At 44.6% G+C, this 13583-nt stretch overlaps 1 protein-coding gene across 1 annotated transcript in view; it reads left to right on the plus strand.

Annotated features, from left to right (window-relative positions):
- Positions 1-8074: 8074 nt before the first annotated feature.
- SLC23A2 (solute carrier family 23 member 2) overlaps positions 8075-13583 on the plus strand; it is a gene marked incomplete at its 3' end in the record, with an annotated part of 112164 nt that continues 106655 nt past the window's right edge. Inside the window, exon 1 of the mRNA XM_079129101.1 lies at positions 8075-8168. The remainder of the gene's footprint in view (positions 8169-13583) is intronic.

Genomic DNA, 13583 nt, shown 5'->3' on the forward strand with positions numbered 1-13583 from the left:
AAACCTTGATCAGAGAAGTGAGAAAATCAGCAGGAAATGTAGATCCAAAACCAAAGGACAAGAGATTTAGGATTGGCCACCAGCTGTGCCAGATGCACCCAGAAAGTTCCAGTAAGATGCATTACAAAAAAGATCTCCAGGATTGTGCAATCTGAAGGACGTGGCAATTTACCGGGGAAGTTTCAGAGGAGTACAAGGACGGAAGCGAGATGGCCAGGGGGTAAAGAGAGGAAGGAAGTGGGGATGAAGAAACAGGGATGGGAGGTAGTTCTTTCAAGAAACTGAACTGAGAGGTGGGAGGGTGGCAGGAATGGGAAGGTGCAGGTTTTAGAAAGAAGCAGTGGTGAGCATTGAAATGCAGAGGGGACTCAAAGGAGGGAGGTCTCAGGGGGTCTCCAGCATGCAAAGTTGGGAAAAGGGGTCTCTCAAGGGAAATGGGGTTATGGGGGTGGTGAGGGAAAGCAGCTCTCCTGACTGATCACCAGCTAGCAGGAAGCAAGGTTATTTGTCAGGTGTTGGGGAAAATGGTTAGGTAGGGAATTTGAAATCATTTGCAGGTATGTGAAAGGGCTGAGGACTGTCTGAGTGGGAAGCCCATTTACCATGCCTCTTGTATCTTGGTGCAGGTCTGGATGGCTAACCCTGGCTGGGTTTCAGGTACGCAGGTGCCGCCAAGTGAGATGAGGGGGATGGAAGAGGCTGAAGTGGCAGCAAATAATGCTTCTTTGATCACCCTCATGCATAAATCCTGTGCCCACCACTATGTTTCTGTGACAGATAGATTCCTGTGTTAAGGGGTGTATGTATTTAAATTTTTGATAGATATTGCCAAAAGGTATTCCCATGAAGAAGTCCATTTCCCTTTGCCTTCACCAATAATAGAAGCTATTAATATTTGCAGTTCTGATAGGTGAAAAATGATGTTAATGATCAAATTTTTGTCCCTTTAAAAAATTTTTTTTTTTAGTTGTAGATGGACACAATATATTTATTTATTTATTTTTACGTGGTGCTGAGGATCCAACCAAGTGCCTTAGACATGCTAGGCAAGCACTCTACCACTGAGCTACAGCCCCAGCCCAATTTTTGTCCCTTTTTGGAATGTGAGCCACCAGTCCTCAGAGAGGGTTTGGATCTCATTGTGTAGTGATCAACCACTGAGCACAAGTCCCTCCAGACCTGATCATTGCTTGCTCAGAGGCTGAACTCTCATTTGGGACAGATATGTTTCTGCCTCTCTGACTGTGTCTTCTGGGGGCATCCTGTCTTCTTGGGCATGGTGGACCCTTCACGCAGGTTTCTTATTCATATACTTAGTCATTGATGGTACCCTGAGGACACTGCCTTCTGTCTATGGGTACCCTCAGCTATATTTCTCTGGTGGTCAGCCAGGTGGTGGGTGAGATGTCATTTCACAATCAGGCTGTACAATGGAATGGGTTTTGGACTTGAAAAGGAATGAAATTCAGCTGGGTGTGATGGTGCATGCAGGGAGATTGCAAGTTCAAAGCCAGCCTCAGCAACTTAGTGAGGCTCTAAGTAACTTAATGAGACCCCGTCTCAAAATAAAAAATAAAAAGGGATGGGGATGTGACTTAGTGGTAAAGCATCCCTGGTTTTTATCTGGTACCCACCCCCAAATGATTAAAAGGGTAAATTTTGTATTATGTGTATTTTTACATAAAACGAAATACAAAAAAGAATGAAATATTGATACATTCTACAATGTAGATGAACCTTGAAAACATGCTAAGTGGAAAAAAAAAGGGTCACAAAAGGCCACACGTTATGATTACTGTCTAGAATAGGGAGATATAAAGAAAGAGCGTAAATTAGTGATTGCCAGGTCTAGAGGAAGAGGGGAATTGGGAAATGACTGCTATAGATTTGAAGTTTTTCTGAGGAATAATGAAATGTTCTGAAATTAGTGTAATGGTTGTACCACTTTGTGAATATACTGAAAATTACTAAGCTGTATACTTTAAAGTTGTGAATATGATGGTAAATGAATTACATGTCAATCAAAACAAACAAAAAAAGCGGGTTAGTAGGCATGGGAGAGGGTTATGGTATTCCATGCAATGCTTTTATCACAGTTCATTCCCTGATTGATGGACATTTAGGTTGCGTTCAGTTTTTTGTTTGTTTGCCATTTGAAACAATGCTGTAATGAACATCACTGAACATGGAGGGGGAAAGTCATTTCAGGCAGGTTTTTGGCACCCCCTTGCAGGCTCAGACTTGGCAAGTCTCAGCAGGAAACTAGTAAGGAAAGTGTGAATTCTGCTGATGGAGCCCCTGTCCTTTGCCTCCTGAGGCTTTCTCAGGGCTACATGAAGTGACCTTGAGAAACTCTCCTTTTGCCTTCTCCTATCGTTCAATCAAATCTCTTGAAAATTAAAAATTATATTTGTCTTGCATTGTCCTTAAGAGACAACCCTAAGCGAGGGGATTTAGGATCCAGATCAGGGGCCAGAAAACTAAGGCCCGACTGCCTGTTTCTTTGTGTCAGTTAAGAATAATTTCTTTGGAAGTAGGGGTTGACCCAAAAATATTTCACCACTAATTTACATGCCCAGTCCTTTTTATTTTTTATATTTTAAGGCAGGATCTCACTAAGTTACTTAGGGCCTTGCTAAATTACAAAAAAAATCAAAATTGTGATTCTCATGCCTCAGACTCTTGAGTCGCTGGGATTACAAGCCTGTGCCATGAGTGGCCTAAAAATGATTTCTGAAGATTAACGTGTGTGATCAATTTTATGACTGGAAACACTAATCTCAAGTCCATTGGTAGCCCATTGGTAGAGCACTTGCCTAGCATGTGCAAGGTCCTGGGTTCAATCTCCAGCACTGCCCTTCCCCCCCAAAAAAAGATAAACAATAAATACTATACTCAGTTATTTTTATTATATTTTGAATTTCATCAATAAAAACATCTGTGGAAATTCGTTTTTTCTCACTCTGTAGGTATCCATACAATATCATCGTTTTGGCTCATAAAACCTAAGACATTTACATTCTGGCCCTTTCCAAAATAAAGTTTGCCTTGGTCTAGACTCCAGTGAGATGTTGAAAATAATACTGAAGGGCAAAAGTACTATATGAAGATGGACTAGCCTCAAGCTACAATTACTTCTCAAAAATAACACAGCCTGGATATGATGGAAATTTCAATCAAATTAACCAGGTCACAAAATGTTCTTGATAGCTTCTTCAGGTTTTAGAATTAAGTGGGGAGAAAAAACTTGTTTGCGTGAGTTGTAAGCAGAAAGGAAAACAAATGGAAAATAAAAGGAAAAAAATTAATAGGATGATGCTATGTATTCTTTGATTTGATGATAAAAAATTATATCGAAATAATGACATTGAATACCTACATATTTAAGCACTGAATGAACACTGTATGCACCATCTCATGCAATTCTGATAGGAATCTGGAAAGTCAAGGATATCTCCTGATACTAACCCCAGTCTGCCAGCAGTTAAAAAATAGTACTTTGCCCAGAAAAAAATAAAAAATAAAAAAAGCATGAGATTAGGGGAATAAGGGTCTTGAATACCTTGCAGGGAAAGAGCCTCTATTCTCTTTCTTTTTGCTGGGTTTTTTTTTTTTTTTAATTTTTATTTTTTGGGGTGCTGGGGATCGAACCCAGGGCCTTGTGCTTGCAAGGCAAGCACTCTACCGACTGAGCTATCTCCCCAGCCCCATGCTGGGTTATTCTTTATAATGGCAGTGGTTATTATTTGCTGGGTTATTCTTTATAATGGGGCAGGAAGTGGGTGAAGGATTCTCAGAAGGGGTATGAAGTGATCAGTTCTACTTTGGGAGGATACCAAGGATGGTTTTAGGAGATAAGTTATGAAGTCAAGAGGCTGGAGAGTTTTTCTTTTCAATAGTCCAAGGAAGAGTGAGCAAGGGTCTGTACCTATGCTGGACAACTCAAGTTAACAATAGGTAACAGAGTGGACATGTGGACTGGGGACAAGGAGTCAAAGACCACTTTGAAATTTCTGGTGGCAACATGAGCGAACCCAGATAAAAAACAAGTTTGTGGGAGGAGTAATGAGTCTAGAAGTGGAGATGTCCTACAGTTGTACCTTTGTATCTGTGGGGAGTTGGTTCCATGATCTCCCCACCCCCAGGATACTAGTATCTCCAGATGTTCAAGTCCCTTATATATAATGCTGAAGTGTTTGCATGTAACATACACAAATCCTCTCAAATTTTTTAAATAATCTCTAGATTACTTATAAAACCTATTACAATGTAAATGCTGTGTAAATAATTATTATACAATTATAAAGACACAGGAAAAAAAGTCTGTATATTTTTTGTCCAGATGGACTTTTTTTTTCCTGTTTTTTTTTTTTCCACACTGAGTATCAAACCCAAGGCCTCATGCATTCTAGGCGAAGTACTCTACCACTGAGCTACATCCCCAACTTAAATTAAAACAACTTTAAATTATTTATTTGTTGGTACTAGGGATTGAACCCAGGGACGTTTTACCACTGAACTACATCCCTGGATCTTCATATTTTTTTGAGACAAGATCTCCCTAAGTTGCTTAGGGTCTAAGTTACCCTGGCTGACCTTGAACTTGCAATCCTCCTGCCTCAGCCTCCCAACTGTGCCTGACTTCCAAATGTATCTGACCCACAGTTGTCTGAATCCATGGATGAAGAACCCATGGATATGGTCAACTGTATTTACAATTCCTGGAGAACATCCAGGGCAGGTTGTCTAGGGGATATTATAAATGTGTCTAGAAGTTCAAAGAACATCTGTCTGGTCTGGTAAGAAAGGCCTGGGGAGCATGAGGAGATGCTTTTGGAAGGGTCTGGAGAAGGAGCCGACAGATGGGGAGAAAGGAGAAATTAGGAAAAACTAATTTTTTTTTGGTACTAGGAATTCAACCCAGGGGCTCTTAACTACTGAGTCACATCCCAGTCCTTTTTTATATTTTATTTAGAGACAGGGTCTCACTGAGTTGCTTAGGGCCTCACTAAGTTGCTGAGGCTGACTTTGAATCCCAATTCTCCTGCCTTAGCCTCCCAAGCTGCTGAGATTACAGGCATGTACCACTCTACCCAACTGGGAAACAAGCATTTCTAGAGGTGAACCTGAGCAACTCTTTTTTTTGTTTTTGGTACTGGGGACTGAACTCTGGGGCATTTGACCACTGAGCCACATCCCCAGCCCTATTCTGTATTTTATTTAGAGACCGGGTCTCACCGAGTTGCTTAGCACCTTGTTTTTGCTGAGGCTGGCTTTGAACCTGCGATCCTCCTGCCTGAGCAACTCTTAACATCACTGAGGGGAAAGAGGGTAAGTTCCAGACAGTAAGCAAGACTCAGAGCATCACAAGAGGTACAAGGAGATAGAAGTCAATAGAATGTTACAGAGACATTTACGAAAGGGCTGATGGGGTTTGATTAGAAGGTAACAGATGACATTTGATAATTATTCAGTATTCAGGACTGTTGAATGGGGGAGGGGGAAGGAGGAGAGGCAGGAAGTCTGGGAAGATGGGAACAGTGGAAGTTCTTTTTTTTTTTTTTTTTTTTTTTGGTACTGGGATTGAACCCAGGTGCACTCAACCACTGAGCCACATCCCCAGCCCTTTTTAAATATTTTATTTAGATTTTATTTTAAATATTTTATTTACTGAGTGGCTTAGGGTCTTGCTAAATTGTTGAGGCTGGCTTAAACTTGTGATCCTCTTGCTTCAGCCTTGTGAGCTGCTGGGATTACAGGCCTGTGCCACGGAGCCCAGCTGGAAGGTTTTTTTTGAATACAGAGAAACCATAACTGTGTAGGGAGGGAGAGGGAGACAAAGAAATGCAAAAATTAATGAAATAAAAAGTGGGGAAGGGGTAGATTTTAGAAGCTCAGTGGGTCTTGAGTTTGGAACTCCCATTTCAGAAGATTTCACACCCTTTGCTGAGCAGAACACACAGTGTTAATCAGCAATTTACTGAGGCCCTAAGCAATTTAGCAAGACCCTGTCTCAAAATAAAAAGGGCTGGGGATGTGGCTCCTGAGTTCAATGCCTGGTACAAAATAAATGAATAAATAAATAAATAAATAAATAAATAAATAAATAAATAAAAGCAGTCTCACTGCTGGAAAACAGTCTCACTGGTGTAGAAAGAGTTATTGGCTAGTCAGTATATGAGTTTTTCTCTGGTTGCTGGTCACAGAATCTTTGTCTCATTTTCTCCATCTTTAATGAGGATTAAACACTGGCCAAAATATAAGCAAATGCTTATATATTTTAAAATACAAAATTATTAGAGAAGTACATGGAATGACACATTATTGATTCTTGTCTCTCTTTTAGGTACTGGACATTGCACCCAGAGATGCTTCACTACTAAGCTACATTCCCAGCTCTTTTTAATTTTAATTTTGAGGCAGGGTCTTGCTAAGTTGCTCAGGGCCTCATTAAGTTGCTGAGGCTGGCCTCCAATTTGTGATCCTCCTGCTTCAGCCTCCTGAGTGGTCGGGATTACAGGTATGCACCACTGCGCCCAGTTCACTTTACTGATTTTCAAAGATACAGCTCACCTTTGCCTATTTCATAAGATTCTCATAATCACTGGTTAACATACACATCCACCCCAGTCCTTTTGATATGTATGATGCAAGTTCCCAAAACTGCAGAAAACGTCCAGATAGTTCCTGTGATAAAAATCTGTTTCTTGACAGGTTTAGCCTCATATGCCTGTAATTCCAAAGGCTCCGGAGGCTGAGGCTGGAGCATGACAAATTCAAGGCCGGCCTCAGCAATTTTAGCGAGGCCCTAAGCAATTTAGCAAAAACCTGTCTAAAACAAAACAAAACAAAACAAAACAAAACAAAACAAAACAAAACAAAACAAAAAAAAAAAACAAAAACAAACCCAAACAACAACAACAAGAACAACAAAAAGGGCTTGGGATATGGCTCAGGGGTTAAGGGTCCCTGGGTTCAATTTCTACTACCAAAAAAAATCTGTTCTTGCCATGTGAGGTCAGACATTGTCCACAGTTCTTTTTTTTTTTTTCCCTTAAGATTACAGGTGTTTGCTACCACGCTCGACGGTTCATAGTTCTCTATGGCTCTCAAGAATTGCTTTGCTTTGGGGAACTACTGAATTATCATTCGGTGCTTAAGAAAGCGCTAATTATTAGATTTTTTTTTTTTTTTTTTTTTGACATGTACTCAGATGGTTTCAGCAATGGCTCACAAGTTCGGTCCCTAGACCAGAAGCATTAACATCAACCAAACTTGTCAGAAATGCAAATTTTGGAGCCTCACCCCAGACCTCCAGCCTCAGCACCACTGGGGGTGGGGCTCAGCCAGTGCATCTTAATGGAGCGAGCCCTTAAAGAGAGGCTGTTGTGCGCTAAAAACTCAGCGTCCAGGTTTACGCAGGGCTTTTCCGTTAAACGGTCCAGGTACCTAAGCTGTGGGCATTACCTGGGGGCACTTTAGAAATTAAAAATCCCGGGCTCCACCCCTCAAACCCGTCGTGTCAGAAGTCACACCTAACACGCGCCCCAGGGAATTCGTCTGCGAAGCCTTGGTCTGGTTTGCGGTGTCTGTAAATTGAAATATAATCATGAAACCTCTTCTGCGAGTTAAGAAACCTGACGGCCTAACTGCAGAAGCGGTGAAAATTGTTTTAAAACAACCCAACCCCTTTGATTCCAGTGCACCGCAAACTGCTAATCACCCTGCTGAGATGGCAGGGCTCAAGGTCCCGTAGATTAAAAAGGGGGCATCTGGAGGGCGAGAGCTCTGCATTCCAGGTGGGTCCCCAGAAGCAGGTGTGACGAGAAGGGTCGAGAAGGGGGGCGAGCTTTCAGCAACGGGGAGGGGAATGAAAGGATCAGGGAGGGGCGGCGGGCGAGAGGCCCGGGATGCTGGGGCAGTGCTCCCGAGGGCCAGGGGGCAGCCCCTCCCTCCGGGCAGGCCGAAGGGCGGGGGTCGGGGGCGGGGAGGGAGGTGGGCCCCGGCCGGCGCGGGGGCGGGCGGCTGCGCGGTTCCCCGCCCCCGGCCCGCCCCTCCGCGGCGCCATTTTGCAGGCGGCTGTCGCGGGGACCGGAGGCTGCGGCGGCGGCGGGCACTGCGGCGCTGAGGCGCGGCAGCAGGACCGGAGCCTAGGGAGCTGTCGCCAGGTGAGAGCCAGGCCGTGCGCTCCACGCCCGCCCGCGGGTCGCACCTGCCGGCCGGGCCGCGAGCTGCCCGCTGCGCCCACGAGGCCGGCCTGGCACAGCCCCCGCGCGCTGTCACCGGCCCCGCGGCGCGGCCTGCGACCTCCCACACCACCCTTCTCCGGGGTCCCCGCGCCCGCCGGCCACCAGGGCCCCGCGCCCCGTGATGCCCGGCGGCTCCTCGCCCGTGGCGTCCCGCCGAGCCCGGCCGGGGCTCCGAGGCGCTCACCCTTGCCTGCCGCGGGAGCCACCGCGCGCTCCGGCCCTAAGGCCGCGCTGCGGGGAGGGAAGTGGGGTCCCCTCGGGATGGCTGGCCGTCGCCGCCTCCTCCGGGCGCTGCGTCCGCGCGCCCTGGGGTCGCTTCGCTGATCCCTCTCCAGGTGGTGCGCGCGGGCATCCTCGCGGCCCCGGAATTCAGGGCCATGTAGAGTCTGGGCGGCAGCGGTGGGGGAATGCCTTTTACATTCTTGCTTTCTTTCCTCCTACAAAGCCAGTGCCAAGTAATTTAAGAAGCGGCTGCACGAACTTTAGGACCGTTCTCTTTGGTCTGTCCCGTGGGGGGTCTCGGCTCCCCCTCGTTGCCACCTTTCTGGAGCGAGAAATTGACATTTCGAGTGTGACTACTTGAAGGGCGCAGAATATTTTCCTTCGCTTGGCCCTATGTATATGGTTGGATGAGTACCTGATAGGAACTCGGCCTACAGGCTGCGGAATTTTAAGCATGACTGATGGGAAATTATCGATCATCAGGGCAAAGGGTAAATGAGGGCAACTGCCGGTGGAAGAAAGTTATCCGTAAGGGTTTTCGGGGCTGGGGCATTTTTAGTAGCTGTTAGTTTTATTTTTGCAGTCCTGGGAGATGGGAGGGGAAAGATGCGGTCCCTGTGACGTTTGGGTCATCTGTTCCCAGAGAGCCAGGGATGTGCGAGGACGTGGGACCGGAGTCCTGAGGCAGCCTTGTTTGAGCTGTCATTAATTGGCCATGTGACCTCCCTAGTTTCCTCCTCTCTAAAGAGAAGGGCTAGAATTGGGGTTGGCTGGACCTTTTTTATTTTTATGCTTTTGTATTTGAGCGTTGATCTCTGACCTCAAGGTTTCCACTTGTCTACAGTGTCTTTTTGCCATTGCACATGGCTTTGCATGCCTGAACCCTGAAAGTGTTTGACCTTGGTGAGATTTATAAATGGCCCTTTTAGCTCAAAATTCGGAATTCTGTACTGACCTTAAGTTTGGCCCTATCAGGGTCTTATGAATGCAGTACTACTGTTCATTCTTATCACATTCAGAATTTAATAGCTTTTGGGCACTTGTGGGTGTGCATAGTGTAAGCCCTAATGACACACCTGCTGGATAAAAGAAGGCAGCGGGTGTGCCCAGCTGGCTACGTGTTACATCCTGAGTATTAGTTGGGTGAGGAACTCCTCAGAAAGTTATCTGCTTTCTAGACTGCTTCCTTTGCCAAAATGGTGACCAGCTTCTTTCTGTTAATACTAGGGCATTTTTATTCTGGTTTCTTTGCTTGAAAGAGAGAATGATTTTTGTGAGAAAATAGGTATTTCAAGAACTTTTTTAGTTGACTTTTTTTTTTTTTTTTTTTGTTATTGCTTTTTTTTGTGGTGTGGAAGATTGAACCTAGGGGTGGTCTATAACCGAACAACATCTCCAGCCCTTTTTGTTTTTATTTTGAGAAAGGGTCTTGCTGAGTTGCTGAAGCTGGCCTCAAACTTGGCAATTCTGCCTCAGTCTCCCAAGTAGCTGGGATTGTTAGGTGTGCACCACCTTACCTGCCTGATAGTTTTTTTTTTTTTTTTTTTTTAAGCTTTCTGTCTATGGCACATTAGACTGAGATTAAATATCTGCTTAAGATGTTTTAAAAATGCTTATGAAATACCTGCCTATTATAGAGGATTTTGCCAGTTTTCTTGCCACATTGTGTAGTAGTCTGGTTCACTTTGCATTGCAGAAATGTGTTATGTGCCCTGTAGCCTACCACCAATACTTCATTCGTCTGTTTCCCCATTAATTTGGTGTGGGGTGTTGTTCAACAAATCATTCTTGACTAAAACCCAGTCTTTTTTGTAGTTAAGGAGCCTAAGGTCTACTTTGTTGATTATTGGAATTTCTGAGTTGCTATTGCCATCCTTTTCAGCATCTCTAAAGACAAGCCTGGGCTCTGTCTGGGGACTCATATATGGTACCCCTGGTAGTTTAAGGAATTTTCTCATTTTGGTTAAGGAAATTAAAAGTAAGCATTAATAATTTGCCGTTATATAATGCTTTGTATCTGTAAATGAAAGCTTAAAAAAACTCGTTTTTATTTAATCTTCTTAGGCTTTTAAAATTTAAACATCTTATAGCTCTGCCCTGTTTCCAGGTCTTGCCCATAAAACTCCCACATACCAGTTGGTTGGTTCTTAAAGCCTGATAACCTCATTAATTCATTTTCACATCCTGCTGTTCTTCCAGTGGTTCTCTCCTCAGAGGGCGAGAGTGACTGGGTTTTCTTTTATTCTTTTATTTCTGCTCTTGGTTAACCTGTGCAGTACTGCCTCAGGGTTTAAACGAGCCCTTTGTGTGCTCTGTGGCACTCTTCTCATTTTCTTCCTGGCTTTGCTATTTCTAGCCTGTTATTTTGTCACAGGTTCTAGGTTGTTGGCTCTCCCGTAATTGAGGTCTGCTTTCGGCTTGCGCCTCTCATAGGCTTTTCACACATTTATTTTATTTTTGAGACAGGGCTTTGCTGTTTCCCCAGGCTGGCCGTGGACCCTTGGGCTCAATCAGACCTCGGTTTTAGACTCCTGAGTAGCAGGGACTATAGGTGTGTGCCCCTGCACCCAGCCTTCCACACACTTAATACATTTTACTGCCTGCTTTGTGTAGGGTGGTGTTCTTGGTGGTCAGATGCTGCAGGGAGATTCCTGGGGCACATGAAGCACAGACTCCAATGAGGAAGCAGGCACAGGACCTCAGTCTTTGTAGAAGAATCTGGCAGGTTTGGGGTCATTAAGTGTTGGGGTATGAGCTGAAACTTCTGGAAGTTTCAGAGGTCAAGGGAAGTCCAAGTTTAAGGTTCTCGCCAATTTGGTTTCTGGTGAGCGTTCTTTTCTACCTTCTCTTTGAGTCCTCATGTGGCCTTTTCTTGGTGCGCACCCCCCCTTCTCTCTCTTTTCCTCATATAAATCCATCAAATGCAGTCAGGCTCAGTGAAGTACACCTGTAATCTCAGCTGCTGGGGAGGTTGAGTAGGAGGATCATAAGTTCAAGGCCAGCCTGGACAACTTAATGATATCCTCTCTCAAAGAAACTCACAAAAGACAAAAGAACCTGGGGAGATAGCTCAGTGTTAGAGTACTTGCCTAGCCTGGGTGAGGGCCTGGGTTTAATCATCAGTCTTATATTAGCAGCTCCCCCTTAAGACCCAATTTAATCTTAATTATGTCCTAAAGACCCTGAGTTCAAATTCAGTCACATTGTGAGGGATAGGGTGTCAACATGTGAATTTTAGGTGAAGAGACACAACTCAGTTCATAGCAGAGGGCTTGAGTTATCTTTGCCTCAAGATATGAAGGAAATAAGAATTGTGGATATCTGGGGGAAGAGTCTTCTAAGTGAAAGAGACAGCAGATGCAAAGGCCCAGAGCAGAAGGAGAAAATTTGGTTTTGAGGTCAGATTATATAAGGTCATGTGGACCATAGTAAGGCCTGCAGACTTAGTCTGAAGGGAGTGGGAGCCACTGGAGAGATTTGAGTAAAAGAGGTCTGTGGCCTGATTGAGCTTGTATGTGTGTGTATTTTGTGTTGGGGATGGAATTCAGGGCCTAGTGAGTTTTAAGCATGTGCTCTACACTGGGCTATACTTCCAGCCCTGATATAGGTTTTAACAAGGACACTCTGGACATAAATGTGTGAGAAGAGACCAAAAGTAGGGCAGAGCTGGGGGCCATGGTCAGATCAGCATGATGGTTGGGGGAAGAGAGACAGTGAGAAGTGGTAGGATTCTGAGGTGGGGCTGATCTAGATACAAGGGGAGAGAGGATTTCTTTTCTGAGCACGTGAACAGAAAGTGGCCCTTAACTTAGATGCCTGAGGAGCAAGTGCAGGGCATATTATGTTGTGATGCCGACCTGATACACCTAATTGGGGAGATGATATTTCTGGGATTTCCTCCTCACTGGAAATGCCAGTCTTCTAGGGAACTTCTCCTTGTTCTTTGTATTAATTCTCCCGTCTGTCTCAGGTCTAGGCAGCTTTTAAGGTCCTGCAGGGAGATTCACTCCATGGACAGTGACTTTCTTTTGTCCGCGGTCATTGCCTGTGGGCATCTCTTTGAGTACCTGGTGAAGGTCACCATCTAGATAGCCATCTTTAGCATATGTTTGGGAAATTTATAGACTTGTGTCACCCCGTCTTCTAAGTTAAGTTCTACTGCAGTTGAATAATATGCACTTCTCTGTAGCAGCCTCTCCAGGCAATAGAGAGCTCCCTAGAAAGATGGGACAGTGAGCCTATGTGATAGGGCAGTGAAGAAATGTTGGTGCCCATGGGTATTGATTATGTGCTGGGCACTAGAGGTCATTATTACTAGCATTAACAAAAAGCAGGCACAGTGTTTTTGGTCTGCTTTTTATCCACAGAGAAACTGGAGCTGGGTAATATCCTTACATTAACTCCTGGGTCTTGAATTTTGCTCTTAAACTGTGGCTCCCTCAAGGATGAGTGCTATTCCCAGGTCTTGTCTGAAGTATGGGGTTTCTAGATTCTTCTAGGTCAGAGAAGCTAGTGTTATTTGGGTGCTGCGTGCTCTGCCCAGCACCTCCTGTGTTCACTATCATGTAATTACAGCAGTCCTCTGGGATAGATATTCACTATTCCCATCTTACAGCTGAGGATGCTGAGGATGTGTAGAGGGAGGGCATCTTCTTGCACAAGGTCAGAGTACTGCTGAGCAGAGTCGGGATTTGACTCCAGGATGATTGCCAAGCACAAAGTTGGATTTTCATTATGCTGTGCTGCTGTGTTGCAGGATGTTGTTCAAGGACTTGGGTGACTTGTTCAGATGTGCATTTTAGGAAACTCCAGGGCAGAGTGGAGGGTGCACTGGGAGGAGGCTGAGGCTGAAGGTGAGCAGCAGGGTCCTTCTCTTGCTTCTGTTTGCTACTGCTGGGGGTTCATTTCTCACTGTAGTGTTTTTCTTTATGTATCCCAGCTAGGACCGCTATTAGTTCTCCTATTTTCCCTGTCAGAATCTTTTATGATTTCCATACCCAACTTCACTTAACTTTTTTCTTTTTATACTGGCTTCCTTTGTTCAAGTAAATGTGTACACATCTCCAGCTTCACTTACTCAGTTAAATTTGATTAAGTATTTTCTTTTTTCTT

Source organism: Sciurus vulgaris (genome assembly GCF_902686455.1).
Source record: "Sciurus vulgaris genome assembly, chromosome: 2".
NCBI classification, from domain to species: domain Eukaryota; kingdom Metazoa; phylum Chordata; class Mammalia; order Rodentia; family Sciuridae; genus Sciurus; species Sciurus vulgaris.